The sequence below is a fragment of the Enhydra lutris genome, unplaced genomic scaffold (assembly GCF_002288905.1).
Source record: "Enhydra lutris kenyoni isolate GAN:26980312 unplaced genomic scaffold, ASM228890v2 scaffoldscaffold8, whole genome shotgun sequence".
NCBI classification, from domain to species: domain Eukaryota; kingdom Metazoa; phylum Chordata; class Mammalia; order Carnivora; family Mustelidae; genus Enhydra; species Enhydra lutris.
The window spans coordinates 18,053,210-18,066,454 of NW_019154092.1; positions in this window are offsets into that span (position 1 = coordinate 18,053,210).

A 13,245-nucleotide genomic window follows, 5' to 3' on the forward strand; every position below is an offset into this window, starting at 1 on the left:
TGTGGAAGAATGAAGACAGGATGGAAGTAGATAAATTTCTTATTTTAACAAGTCATCAACCCTTTTTTTAAGGTAAGAAATGCACCCTGAGGTGTAAATCACAAGTTTTTTTCCTCATCAATAGATGTGGTCTGTGCCAACTGGTGAAAGGCCCTTTCCTGGACCTGGCTTGGGTCCCAAGAGAGGCAGAAGCAGAAAGGTCAAGATTGGACAAGGAATCACACTGACAAACCAGGTTTGCAGGAAATATTCTGTCAAGGAAGAGGGTAGAAGGAAAGGAACTACCTTTTGAGCTGCCTTGCAGTGCCAAATTTGGTTGGTTTGCAAGAAGTAAAGGCTGAAAGAACTCTTGAGACACTCTGAGCTCTGTGTCATAATAACTGCTCACTTGGAACATGGGCCTCTCCCTAACCCACGCGAGGGTCCTACAAATGGTTGGTCTAGGAAGAACTACATTCATTATCAGATGAGCAGCGAAAAGGCCAAGATTCCATTATTTAAAAACTGAAGAAAAAAGTGTTATCATTTGAAGAAATTCACCAGAACATTGTTGCCAAAAAGCAGGTGAAATTTTTGAGCAAACATTTCATTAAGAATTTTAAAAACTGGGGTGTCTGGGTGGCTCAGTGGGTTCAGCCTCTGCCTTGGGTTCAGGTAATGATCCCAGGGTCCTGGGATCGATCCCTGCATCAGGCTCTCTGCTCAGCAGGGAGCCTACTTCCTCCTCTCTCTCTTTCTGTCTGCCTCTCTGCCTACTTGTGATCTCTCGCTCTCTGTCAAATAAATAAATAAATAAAATCTTTTTTTTTTTTTAAAGAATTTTAAAAACTTGGTGAGAAGGGAAATGTAAAGCTCTAGTAAACAATCGGAGCCCAAATAAATGAAGGTATGTATCATATTCACAAATGCCATAACATAGTAAGATGTCATCTCTTACCACATTAATCTAAAACTGAATGCAAAGTAAACTTCCATTTGGATGTTTTTCAGAACTCAATGAACTTACTCTCAAAGGTATATAAAATAATAATGTATGTCTAAGAACCCAAGTAACTAAGTAAAATATGGTAAAGAAGAGCAGAAAGAGTAGAGCAGACTCCTTACCAGGTATCAAGATATACTGCAGAACTTTAGTAAAAAATCCGGTAAGGTTTTGGTGCATAGATCTATGAATCAATGGAACAAAATAGAGAGAAAGCTCAAGAACGGATCTATGTGTACGTGACAACTTTTAATGCTATAAAAAATGAAAGAAGTATTTATTAAATAATGACATCAGAAAAACTAGCTTTTTAATGGAAAAAAAGAAAGTTGGATCACTACCTTACACCATAAACCAGGGTGGACTCTAGATAGATTCAAGACCAAGGTAAGACATATAAAGTGTAAAAGAAAGTACTATACATCGATAGAAAAAAATACAAGAGACTGTTTTGTTAAATAGGATGGGTAAACTCTTCCTAGCCAAGACCCTCCAAAAGTAAAAACCACTTACAACATCCAAATTTGAGATTTTTGCTTAATGAAAGACACCATAAACAAACAAAAAAAAAAGATGACTAACAAGAAGTTCAGACTTACTAGTTATCAGAAGAAAACAAATTAAAATAACAATGAGATACCACTTGACATTTGTAATAAGAAAAAGTTAGAAAAGTGGATAATATCAAGCATTGCCGAGGATGTGGGAAGAAATGAAACTTTCATGTGTTGTTAGTGAATGGGTAGATAGTATAGACAATCTCAAGAGCAATCTGGCAGTACTTAGAGAAACAGAGCACGTGTCTACTTTATGACTCGATAATTCTATTTCTGAGGTTATATATCAGAGAATTCTTGAACTGGTTGGGAATTGAGCAAAACTATAATTGCCGTGTTTTTCGTGGCAAATATAGAGGTGATCTTAGATGTCATCACATAGAAAATACAGAGGTGAAGTGAGCAGCAGAATGATGGACTATTACACTGCAGTTAGAATAAATGGACTAGATATCTAGACAGTACCATGGATAGTTATTAAAAGTATAAGATTGAGTAAGTAAATAAAAGCAAAGAACAATCCTCATCTTTTTATCTCTATTTCCTTTCTATCTACCTTTCTATTTCTTATCCAGCTTAAATTCCATGATCCATAATTATAACCACTCTTTTTTTTTTTTTTAAGATTTTATCCATTTATTTGACAGACAGAGACCACAAGCAGGCTGAGAGGCAGGCAGAGAGAGAGAGGTGGAAGCAGGCTCCCCACTGAGCAGAGAGCCCGACGCGGGGCTCGATCCCAGGACCCTGGGATCACAACCTGAGCTGAAGGCAGAGGCTTTAACCCACTGAGCCACCCAGGTGCCCCGATAACCACTCTTTTACATATCTCCAGACTGTCTTTCCCTTCTTTCACCCTGTGGTATTAACCTCCCTATTGGAGTCAGACTTTTTAGAAAGAAAGGACATAAAGATTTAATATCAATAATTAAGTAAAAAAAAAAAAAATTAAGTAAAAACCCTATTGTCCTGAATTTGAACTGGAAGTACTAGGATAAATTCATGATGTAATTCATCTTTGAAACATAGGCATGCACACATTTCCCAGCTCTACTTAAAAGACCCAAAAATGATAGCCAACACAATAGCAATAAGCACCCTTAGGATCCAGACTGTAGTTTCTAAAAATAATTTCCCACTAAAAGTAACTAAGGCTTCTTGGAGAATTGTCCACTTCCAGATCTGGGACAGGAAATGTGTAAGATAAGCCCGGGATATCTTTTCATACAAGCAAGTTAAGAATTACCAATGACTGTAATCATGTAAAGAACTCAGGAGCCAATTTCAATAGGTTCCCACTGGCCAAAGAGATAACAATTTGAGTATCAATGAGGATAATAACTATAATGGACTAAAGCACATCAAATTTTGTTTAAAATCCATATATTCACAACAATGCAAACCAAAACAGAACAAATCTCACTAGTCACCTTTGATAGATACTAAGAACAAACTTGTTTTGAAAATAAAGGGAAGAAATCAAGCCTTTATCCTGCCTTTTCTACATGAATGCACCTCTAATAATCATACCTCAGTATAATTTGCATACATACAAAGAGTTAATGAGGAAAGCATCTCTGTTTAGAAGTATTCCATCTAATAAATGAAGAAAAATGATACAATTAGAATATCACACCATTTCCCAAGTTCTAGTAAATCAACAGACCCAGGAAATAATTATCAATGACTTTTAATGCCACAAAGAGTAAAACAACCAGACATTATTTAGTCTTCCCCTCAAAAAAAATCAAACGTGAATTTAATCACATCTCTAGATCTAATTAAATTTATAGGAAATACAGAGGAATAAAGGAATACGATAACCCCATTGGGAGCCAATCAACAAAATCCAAAATATAAGAACTCTATAGGATAAATGATCCAATTTCTTCAACAAAATTTGCAAGGTAAAAAAAAGCTAGAGGGTGAACTTATAGATTAAAAAGAGACTTCAGGGACATATCAAATAATTGCAATATATGGATTTTATTTAGATCCCAATTCAGACAAATGAGCTAGAAAAAAACCAAAAGACTCTTAAGGAAATATGTACATTGACTAGATATTTAAGGATATTATGAAACTATGGTGAAATATTTTAGGATATAAGAAGTCAAAAATGGTTGTGTTTTTTCAAGTTTTTGTCTCCCCCTCCCCAAATTACTATCTTTTAGACATCTACACTTAAATATTTACAGAAGAAATTATAGAAGTATTGGATTTGCTTCACAACAATCTAAGTGGGGGAGGGAAGACAGCTAGAAGATGAATGAAGAGAAATTGGCTATGAACTGAAGACTACTGAAGCTGGATGATGGCTATGAGGAGTTTCATCATTCTATTCTCTCTCCTTTTGATATGCTCGAAGTTTTCTATAATACAATGTTTTAAATAGTTATAATGGGATAAAAAATTCACCACAGGAACAAAAATATAAAACACCTAGGAAAATGGGTAATAGGTATATGAAATTAAAACTTTATTTTATTTTATTTATGTATTTGACAGACAGAGATCACAAGTAGGCAGAGAGGCAGGCAGAGACAGAGAGGGGAAGCAGGCTCCCTGCTGAGCAGAGAGCCTGATGCAGGGCTTGATCCCAGGACCCTGAGATCCTGACCTGAGCCAAAGGCAGAGGCTTTAACCCACTGAGCCACCCAGGCACCCCTGATATTAAAACTTTAAAACAATACTGAAAGATACAATAGAAGACTTTGACCAAAAAAAAAAAAAAAGTGCAGCATTGGGTGATAAGTCTCATCACACATAGATGATTTTCCTAACCCTCACTCTTCTCCATAATGCAGTTGAAGAAAAAAAAATGCAATCCCAATAAAAATATGAAAGTGTTTTTTATGCCAGATAAGCTGATTCGTATGAAAAAAGAAAAGTATATATCACAATCCAGAAAATTGGGGATGAGGGATATAGGAAGGGGACAAACCTTAATATATATATAAAGTACAAGAAACAGATCAGTGAAAAGGAAAACAAAATTCAGAAATAAATCTAACAATTACAAGGTAACATAACATAGAATATGGGTGGCATTTTAAATATGTGAAGAAAAGATGGGTTGTTTGATAATGGCATTGTTACTGAGTAATCATCTGAAAAAATTAAACTTGGACCTAGATCATTAGAATTCTACATTCTACAAAACCCAAAAGCCATTTACAAAGATTTATAAATCAGCCTATATAAATACAAAGCAAAAGCAAAATCTTAAAAAAAAATCCGAAGTCAAAAGACAAATCAGGGAAAAACAAACCGTACATCACAATTTCCTTAATATATAAAGAACTCTTAAAATAAAAATGAAAAGACTAAAAAAAAAAAAGAGAGAGAGAGAGAGACTAACAATCCAGTAGGAAATCAGAGCATAGGATACAGATACAAATGGTCAGTCTGCAGAAAAGTAAATGCACATAACATTTATACTTGAGAGGCTTAAGCTCACCAATGCAAGTTCACAGCACACTAGGTTTTCACAAGATGAAGAAATAGGCACTCATGTGTTCTTAGTGTGAGTGAAAGTCATTTACACTTTTTAAAGGAAAATTTGACAATGTTTCCAAATTTTTTAAATGCACATACACTTTGACCCAGAAATACTGGTATAGAATTTATACGGTAGCTATACTCAGAAAGTTGAGATGACGTATGCACACATTTATTTATTGCAATATTATTTGTCATAGCAAAAGACTAAAGACACCCTAAATGTCCACCAGCAGGGACTGCTTACTAAAGTAGGTATACTCAGCCAATGGAATACCGTATCCCAGTTAAAAAGAATGAGGCAGTCCTTAATAACATATAATTGCAAGGATCTTTGAATATACTTACTACACTAAATGTACTATTATGTGAAAAAAGTAAAGGTGCAAAATAGTATACATATTATGCAGTCATTTAGCAAAAGGGAGAGAAAAAGAATAAAAGAAACTGATAAATGTGATTGTTTTTTCAATTTTGTAGCTTAAGCATGTGCTAACTCTTCAAAAATAAGTAAAAACCAGGTGGTTTATGAAGATTAATTTTGTAAGATAGTTTATGGGAAAGTCTTTGTAAACTTTAAAGTTCTTTGCAAAATATAATTTAAATAAGCAGCTGGTTACTGGGTATTAGATCCTCAGTTCCTGGGGTTGAGAACTGACTCACTTTCTATACAGACCTATGTGCGTTACTCAATGTCCTGGAGTCTTGATAATTGTGTTGCTGTTTCTTTATCTCTGAAATAGTAACAATAATCCTTCCATCCTCATAGGAATTACTATGAGGACCTCTGAAGACAATTTATTTGAAAGTGCTTTGAAAACCACAAAGTTCTCAAAACTGTAAGTCATCATGTTCATAACATGAAAAGTCAAAATATATGGTGTAAACTCTGAGTGACATGGGATTACAAAGATGGACAAGATCAGATTGACTAGACCTGTACCAACCAATACAATGGCCACTCGCCAGTGTGGCTGTTAGCGCTTGAAATATGGCAAGTCCAGATTGAAATATACTATAAGTGTAGGGGTACCTGGGTGGCTCAGTGGGTTGAAGCCTCTGCCTTCAGCTCGGGTCATGATTCCAGGGTCCTGGGATTGAGCCCCGCATCGGGCTCTCTGCTTAGTGGGGAGCCTGCTTCCCCCTCACTCTCTGCCTGCTTGTGATCTCTGTCAAATAAATAATAAATAAAATATTTTTAAAAAAGAAATGTACTATAAATGTAAAACAGACATCAGATTTGGAAGACCTAGTAAAAAAGAATGTACAATATCTCACTGATTGTAAGTTTAGATAGTATTTTTGAGATACTGAATTAAATAAAACATCATTGAAATTCATAATTGTACCTGATTTTTTAAATGTGCCTACTAGAACGTTTAAAGTTACATATGCAGCTTACATTATATTTTAGTGGACAGTCCTGAACAAGACAGTTTAGGAATGACTTCCTCAAGGCAAGATTTGGGATTTGCCCTGGAAGGAGAAATAAGGACTTGGAGAGGAGTCAGCGAGAGACAGAGGAAAGGAGGGAAGAATTTCAGACATAACTGGCAACCTATGCCAACATACAGGACGGTCCTGTGCAGGGCATCAACTTGAGTGCTGGTGAAGATGCTGTCTGAACGGTTGGGAGAAATCCAAGTGAGAAGAGGCAGCACGGCACAAGCCATGCGAGTCTGAGGATGAGGCTGAGGTTTGCATCTCGCTGGGAGTGTTTGTGAAGCAGGCATGCGTGCAGAGCAAGTCAAGGCAGGGAGTGAGAGCTGCAAGCAACGTTTTAGCGACAGTGAACCTGTTATTATCCAGCTGCAGTATATATGTTCACTGTGTTTGCTCTCTACGCCAAGACTGTCGGGATTTGGGATGTCTTATATTGATGGAGAAGAAGGAAATGAGGAAGAGAAAGAGCTAAAAAAGGAGCTTGTATTTATTGGCACTTAGAGCACTATGCAAGGCATACGGCATATACTACCCCCGTGTTCTCGTACAGTCCTATGGGAATCTGAACATTGTCTCCATTTTACATAAGGAACAATCACCCAGACATAAGTTGTCAGAGGTCATTCCAACTATCTCATACAGGACCAGCCCTGAAGGCCAGTTCTGACTGACCAGTTCTCACCATACCATACAGTGCTACCTATTAGAAAGAAATAAAGAAAAAGGTGAACTATAAACTATGCCATCGAAACGATTTCTTTATTTATAAGCATACACAGCAAAAGAGTGAAAGGAGGAAAGGTGCATGTATTCAACGAAATCATGGTGGATTTGAATAATGAACATTCTATTCATAGCTCCATGACTATAAATAAATAAGACTTAAATGTACTCCTGCATTAATACATCTGGGATGAAAGGGCAAATTTCAAACGACGGCTTTTAACTAGATTGAAGGATTTGTTGTTTTTGTTTTTTAACTGACCGCGCATTTAGTGAGACAGAGTGGTGACATCACAGTGGTTCAGATTTTGAATCTCTGTGGGGGGACATGGAGGGGGAGGATGGAAAAACCAGAAAACATGACATCAAGTAACTGTGGGAGGGGAGGAAGTGGTTTCTCTCCTATTCTTCCTGAGAAGGCTGTAAGAAAGTGAGCAGTTTAATACATAAAAAAGAAATGAGGGAAAGATGAAGAATAGAACGTGGGGTAGGAGGGGTGGCATGGGGAGTCATATCTACCTCCTATTTCCTTCATTTTGGTGGGGGAGGGTCATGATTTCCATGTTCGTGAATCTCTAATCTAGAAGGTACCCTTGCAAAACAAAGAGCATAAGCTTGTGGAACAACATAGTCTCTGTAAGGAAGGGACGTGTCTGGTCAAGCTGTCAGAAACCACCCAAAGTCTCTCAGCGTGTGCCCCTTTGCTGTCCTGGAAGCTGTGTCAGTTCTTTGAACAAACTTTATTTTTTTAGGCAACACACCAAAGGCTGATGTAAACCTTGAAGGCTGACAATTTGGATCTCAGTTCTAGCTTTTTCTCAGAAAACTTTGCTCTGTCGGTTAGAACAACTTCTAGAGGATGCGGGGGAGGAGACCTTTATTGACTGGGATAATAATTGACAGCACTGGGAAATTAGCACAAACCCAAGTTGAGGAGAGTTAACTGGATGTCTGAAACTCTTTGATTATAATAATTGTTCTTAATATTTTTTTATGATTCTGTATCATAAATACCTAGAATTAGATCCTGCAGGACTGAAGTGCAAAGAGTTCTGGGCAAAATGGCTTTCATGGAAAAGGCTAGTGTTTTCAACTACATCTGTTCATTAAAATGGTGGTTTTTTGAAGTGCCTACTCTGTTCCTAGCATTAATGTCAGGGAGATTATATAGAAGAATAAAAACAGGGGTGCCTGGGTGGCTCAGTGGGTTAAGCCTCTGCCTTCGGCACAGGTCATGATTTCGGGGTCCTGGGATCGAGCCCACATGGGGCTCTCTGTTCGGTGGGGAGCCTGCTTCCCCCCCTCTCTCTGCCTGCCTCTCTGCCTGCCTCTCTGCTTACTTGCGATCTCTCTCTCTGTCAAATAAATAAATAAAATCTTTAAAAAAAGAAGAAGAAGAATAAAACAAGTCTCTGCTCATAAAGGACAAATAATTAAATTAAATACATAAAATCAAATATGATTATAAGAGAGTATAAAATGAAAACACATGAATGGTATAAACAGAAACAGATTACCACAGTATGTAAACTTGTGCATCATTTGGAGAAAGGAGAAAAAAGAGCCATTATCTGATTCCATGTAAATTTCTAACTTGAACCACTGGAAGCTAAGGAGGGAGGAGGGTCAGTTCTTGTTGCTTCTTCTGATGCCTTTGATGTGGGAACCAAGATAAATTATAGAAAATAGATTTTTATAGCTCTTCCAGAAAAATCCTCTTAATAATATGAAAGAGAGATGGCTCAGAATACTATAAACTCAGAAGACAGACTCCTAACTCTGAAAAAATATATTAAAACTAATGAATGAATTAATAGTTGTTTCTTTTTATTTTATTAAATTTGCAAGGAAGCAAAGTTAAATGAAACAAACTAAAACTTTGAGGAGGATTAGAAACAGAATGATAGCTCTCTCTATTCCACAAGTATAATGATTCAGATCACATTAAGAACATTCACTTAGTAGGTTATATAGAATTCAAAGAATACATTCCTCAGTGGTGTAAATGAACAGGTGAGCAACAATGTGAAATCTTGTTGGCACCATCTTACAAATTTGGCATTGAATTTTCCATCAGGGGGAAAAATGTGATTTCAGTTCCTCAATGCTATGAATAAAATTTGGCAGTTTTGAAACTGACTTATATATTGATTTTGTTCACATAGTCACATAACTCATCCCCAATGCTAAACCATCCCCTAAGATGGTAGAAATGGTCAGAATTCAGTTATAATTCAAGAAGAGTATGTCATAAGGTAAATGGACAAATATAATAAGTTGTCTCCTATGAAGACATTCTGAACATTCTTTGAGATGGTATCAGAGAAAACTGTTTTAAATTTTGGTTTAAATTTTGGAGTTCATGTCTTTTTAGCTAGCTATTATTAAAATGATTTGATGGGGAAATATTCAATCATATTATTAGTTATTAATAATATAAGGGTAATTATAGACAAAATATATTTGTTGCCAAACAAATTATCTAAGATTGTTTTTAATGAGGACAACCACTGCTATGAAAGTGTGCAGTAGAATGGGCATTTTCATACACTGCTGATGCAAGCATTCACTGAAACAGTTGTTTTCTAAAACAATTTAATAATACATCTCAAAAGCTGTGAAAGTGTTCAAGCCCTTTGATTCACTATTCCTACTTCTGGGAATCCATCTTATCAAAAAAAAAAAAAATAGAAACGTAGAAATTTTATGAACAAAAATCTCACTAATGAAATAAAAGTCCTTCCTTTCAAACTGACTGAACCAATTTAGGTCCTGTACTCACCACTGGGACAGGTGCGATGCCTGGAGCATATTCAGACAAGCTAAGAGGGAGTTTCTAATCAGCCATCAGAAGCAAAATGGGACGGTCAAGACTGGCCTAGACTAATCACCAATGAATGATGCCCCAGAGCTGAAGTCAATTCCTGGAACTACGTCCCTGCTACCCAATGGGAGAGGAGATGAAGGCATGATAAGAGCTGACCTCCATGGTCACCACATCTTGTCCTCCAGTTTTCCCCACCTCAGTGGCCCCTGTGTCTATCAGCTTAGTTAAGCCAATGAAATGGAATCATCCCTGAGTCCCCTTTTCATTGTCCCCCACATCCAGTGCAACACTACATCCTAGTATTAGGCAGAAGTGTGTGAAATTCCCAATACATGACATCTTGACTCACAAAAATGACAATTACACATAATTCAATATATATATCTACCTGCAAAATATTTCTCAAATCCACTCACTTTTTTCTTCTCCACTGCAACACCCTCATTGAAGCCACCCCATTCTTCATGAAGATAACGGTTATGCCCTCCTAAATGATCTTATTTCCTCTCATTTGCATTCCTTATGATAAAGTTCATCAATGGTTCCCTATGGCTCTTAGAACACACTGCAGACTTGTTAGTCGGGCCATGGAAGTCCTGCATCATCAGACCCTTGCCTACAAACCTGGTCTCCTCTGAGGTCATTTCCCCATCACACTCTGTGCTCCAGCTTCACTGACCCCTTGTTCCTCTCTCATACCTTCTCTCTAGCCATGCCGTCTGCCTCAAGTGCTTTCCCCTCACTCATCAACTTGCCAGTTGTACACACCCTTCCTCTTTGCACATCAGTTTATTTCCTCAAACCTGCCTTTCCTGATTTCCCAACCTAATTTACTTTTCTCCAGATATTCTCCCTTGTAATACCCTATTTGTTTCCTTTCCAGAAACAATTTTCAATTACCCATTTATTTTGTTGTTGTGCATTTGTTTAATACTCTCTTTCTACTACATTGGAAACTACCTAAGGACAGAGATAGGTTTTTTGTTTGTTTGTTTGATTTCATTTGTGTTGGGTACCTAGTAAACCTTCAATAAATATTTGCTGAATGAATAATTGTATGATGAAAAAAGAAACAATCAAAAGGCTAGGTTAAAATGTTGATGGAAAAAAATAGGTTATAAAATTTTGTGGATACTATCATCACAACTATTTCGTCAGACCAAGCATTAAAGAAGGGCTAAGAAGGAAATAAAACAAAATGTTAGTAGAAGCTGTTTAAGTGATGGGATTTTGAGTAACTTGAACTCTTTTCTCTGTGCTTTTCTGTATTTCCAAATTTTTCTTAAGGAGTATCTAAAACTTGAAAATTACATATTTTACAACTTTGTGAACAATCTTTACTTCCTCTATAATTCTCTTCCTTACTAACATGAAATGAATTTTTGATCTCCAAATACTTATAAAATGTTTTCATGTAAGCTTTTCCAATATAGATAGCCAATTTCCCTCTTTCTGGTATATAGACTTTGAAGAGTGTATAGGGAGATTCTAAATGGAATTCTTGCTCTCTATGGATAAGTGAGAAGACAGTCATTAATTCCTCATTCCAGTGTGGAGAAAAATAATTTGATTACATAAAAATCTACATGTCATATATGTATGTTATATATACATAGTGGATAATTACACATTTTCCATATAAGTTGATGTATTTGGTCTTTCCTAGCAATTTCACAAATGTAGGCCTCTGAAACTTCATCACTGGGACTTTCAGAACTCAATGTAATCATCAGTAAAGAGCACTTTCTATTTTCTGAATAAACTACCTGTTCATCCCCACCAAATATTCCAGAAACTTTCCCTTCACTCTGACTTTTCCATTTTTAAAATATCAGATGTGTTCGCATGTTGGAAGGGGAATGCAAAATTCTTTCACTTTCCAACACCTTCCAAATCCATACACTTCTTGTCACATCTCTCCATCACAACTTCACCCCTTTAATCCAGGTCATTGTCATCTCCAACCTGGATATGGCTGCAATTCCCTAACTGGTTCCTTCCATCCATTTAAAAAAAAAAAAAAAAAAAAAAAACCTTTCTTAGGATTCATTTCACATAAAATATAGCTCACCTATTTGGTTGTACATTTCAAGGATTCCTGACAAATTTATATGTCAGCGGACTCACCACCACCACCACCATAAAGACATAGAATATTTCCATCATCCTAAAATTTCTCTTATGTACCCTCCTAGTAAATCCGTAGTATGGAAATACTACAGCTTGTTTATTCATTCCTTCTTGATGGACACGAGAGTTATTTCCAGCTTTTTGGCTATTGTGAATAAATCTGCTACCAACATTCATGTATTAGTCTTTCTATAGACATACTTTAATTTCCATTGGGTAAATACATAAAACTGCTGGACAATATTCTATGTATATATTTAACTTCATAAGAAAACTGACAGCTGTTTTCCAAAGTGGATGTACCATGTTACATTTGACCAGCAATATAGAAAAATTCCAGTTACTAACATCCTTATCAACATTTGGCATTGTCGATCCTTCCAATTTCAATTTCAGCTATTCTGATACTGACACCTTATTGTGGTCTAAATTTTCATTTCCCTAATGGCTAATGATGTTGGCGTCTTTTTATGTAATTATTTGTTTTGTTTTTTTATTTACCTCTTTTTGTTAAGTGGTTTTCAAATATATTGCCCATTTTAAAAATTGGGTTGTTTGTCTACTTATAATTGAGTTATAAGCTTTTAATGTAATTTAGATACAATTATTTTGGCAGTTATATGTGTTATAAATATTTTCTCCCAGTCTTTGGTATGAACTTTTATAACCATGAGAATATTTTCCAAAAAGCAGAAGTTTTTAATTATGATGAAGTTTAATTATCAAAATTTTCTTTTATGGTTCATGCTTTTTGTGTCCTAAAAATCTTTGCCTATCCCAAAGATTTGTTAAGATTTTCATCTATATTTTTTCCAAAAGTTTTATAGGTTTTGCATTCCCATAACAATTTTAAATCTTGTTGGAAACTTTTACCAAAGGAAAAAAAATCCTGCTAAAACGTAATTGGTATTGGGGCGCCTGGGTGGCTCAGTAGGTTAAAGCCTCTGCCTTCGGCTCAGGTCATGATCCCAGGGTCCTGGGATCGAGCCCCACATTGGGCTCTTTGCTCAGCAGGGAGCCTGCTTCTCCCTCTCTCTCTCTGCCTGCCTCCCTGCCTACTTGTGATCTGTCAAATAAATAAA